The 2,558-nt window shown below is 43.0% G+C and overlaps 1 pseudogene; it reads right to left on the reverse strand.

Annotated features, from left to right (window-relative positions):
- Positions 1-293: 293 nt before the first annotated feature.
- LOC149099107 (uncharacterized) lies at positions 294-2,508 on the reverse strand (annotated as a pseudogene).
- Between the last annotated feature and the right edge of the window lie 50 nt (positions 2,509-2,558).

The following is a 2,558-nucleotide window of genomic DNA, read 5'->3' on the forward strand; positions in this document are numbered from 1 at the left end:
TTTATAACCCCACCCATTTCCGAGAGCCTAGAAGTAGATGTTTTCTTAAACACGATATCTCTACTCTGCTTTATGCTGGAAAGTTGAAATTTGCCACACTTTTTTTATGTTTTCAGAGCTATGCAATGACCAATGATTATAAAGAAATTGTGTTTTGATCATGAATGACGCCTTCACCCAGAACATACATCAAAATGTGCAATATCGGCTTTGAAAAAAATGTTAATAAGTCATGATAGGGTGTCACAAACCAAGTCAAAATTCATCATTGCACAGATCTATTTCTAGCCAACCAAATGTGAAAGTTTCATTGAGTTATCTTAAATAGTTTTTCAGATATTGTGTTTACGGTGACTGAACATGTCTAACAAACGGAATCTGAGAAAATAGCATTTAAAGCTGATCATCAGCAATGTTCACTGTGTTCAGTCCTAAAAGGCTCCAGCTTCATACTGAAGTCCTTCAATAGCCTCTAAACGGTCACTGTAGCCTTTCTTCCAGTTTCTGATTTGTTTTCGTTGTTCCTGGGACTGATCAGAACTCTTTTTGCGAGCATGATGCAATCTGTCATATTCCAGCTTTTTGCAAGCTTGGCTACAGTGAGCCCCTGGCATAATTCCTAGCTCTTTGAGGACCAATTTGAGGGAGACTGACCCATCTTGAAGTGAGACACTGCAAGGTGAGCAGCAAGCTCGACTGTGGGTAAGCTAGAGTGAGTTTCCTTTGTAGCGCATTGCCAAATAAGCGCATTTATTGCCTCGTTGTGGTTCTGTGTGCCACCATGGATGCAGTGCTGTAAGAGGTCTTGATCACTGAGGGCTTCAAAAGTTGGATGTATTGCATTGGCAACAGCAGAAGGCAGTGGATGTGTATGTGTGTACTCTGTTGTTTCCTTTGCCAAGTCCCTTTGAAACCCACACCTTGAGTTTTCTCCAGGGGGGCACAAGTCATGGTCCGGGTGGTCATCACTGGATCTTGTGTGGTGCCATATAGCCATGACAGCATTATCCATAGATTGGATGTCGTGGGTGTTGTTTCGGGTGGCCTTGCCATAATAGACCTGTAGTTGATCTATTTTGTTGTTTGTCAGCCTTCCAATACCCCCAATTGGTTTTCCGTCTTCAAGTCTTGCTTGACCCATGCACTTTTTTAGCAAGCAAAGGCATGACCCCAGACTTTCTGAACATGCCCAATGCACTCGAGCTTGGTGACCTCTTTTTCACCACACACAGCTTCATCTACAATTAGCTTGTGGGCTTTGCTGTCCCTGTCTCCCAAAAACTCTGTATAACGCACTGCATAGCTTTCAACTGACCGCTGAAATATGGCAAGAAGGCCACTGGAATCCATTGATGCAGATGACCCAAGGTGATTAGCCTGGCAACAATGTTGGTGGCCTTCCCACCAATCTTCAAACTCCTGTGTGCCTTCCTTGTTCCTCCACACTGTGCACTCCTTGCAGTCTTTTGACATTATTTCGATGTCAATTACTTTGCCAGTGACTGGATATGGCAGTGACTATTCCATACAGGGTTGAGTAGCCCCTTCTTCTCCAGGTGCCATCACCTGAAATTCCAATATCAAAAACACCATCCTCCTCTGGGTTATAGAAGCTCTTTGTATTTTCAACAGCAGCTCTCATACTTTGCTGGCAAACAGTCTGAGCAGCTTTCCTCACAGCTTCAACAATATCCCTATAGGCATTTTCATTCATGGGAGGAGGCATGTTCATAGTTCCAACAAATTTGACAAGCCCTTGGTGCCCAACACCAATGTTCCTGGATGCTAGAACAATTCTTCAATTGACTTCGAATGCCTGCCAGAGTCCCAACTCTGGAAGAAGAGTAAAATCTTTTTTTGAATCCACACTTTTGTCCCGGGGCACTTGACAAATAGCAAGGAAGCAAATCCCATCTTTCCTTCACTATCTTCTTCCAGCTCCACGTGGTTCTTACAAATGGGGCAGAGTAACAATTGGAAAATCGAGCCAAGGACTGCCATGTCAACAAAACGAAAACCTTCCATTTCAGCTGAATCCACATTGCTTGCACTACTTTCAGGTTTAGACTCCTCGCTGGAAAGTCCGTGAACCTTTCCTTGCAATGCAAAAGATGATGAAGTTTCAGGCACATTAACATTTGAGCACGATGCGTCTGTTTTGTCAGAGTGCACTTCATCGCTTCTTTCGACCGATTCCTGATCCGCTGAAGCTTCCTTCGACTCTAATTCCTTTCTCCTGGTATACATGTTCCCAGTGAACTTTCTTGCCTTGCTTCTACTGCTTCTAAATTTCTTTTTTGGAGGCATTTCTGAGGATAACTTTTACGAATGAAGCATAAACAACAGCGACCAAGTTTTCTATGATTATTCCTTCGTGTAGTTGACTTAAAATGTCCTCAAAAGGCTAGACTGCTTCCCAGGCCCCAGGAAGCAGTCAAGCCTCTCATACACAATTTTCCTCAAAATTTTCACTAAATATCACTGCTTTTTGTTCAAAAAAGCTGCGTAAACAACTCTCATTTCCATGGAAATGGGCCAAACATCCTGAGAAAATGCTC

Source organism: Orbicella faveolata, unplaced genomic scaffold (assembly GCF_042242905.1).
Source record: "Orbicella faveolata isolate gen_17 unplaced genomic scaffold, um_ofav_v1 contig_46, whole genome shotgun sequence".
NCBI lineage: Eukaryota > Metazoa > Cnidaria > Anthozoa > Scleractinia > Merulinidae > Orbicella > Orbicella faveolata.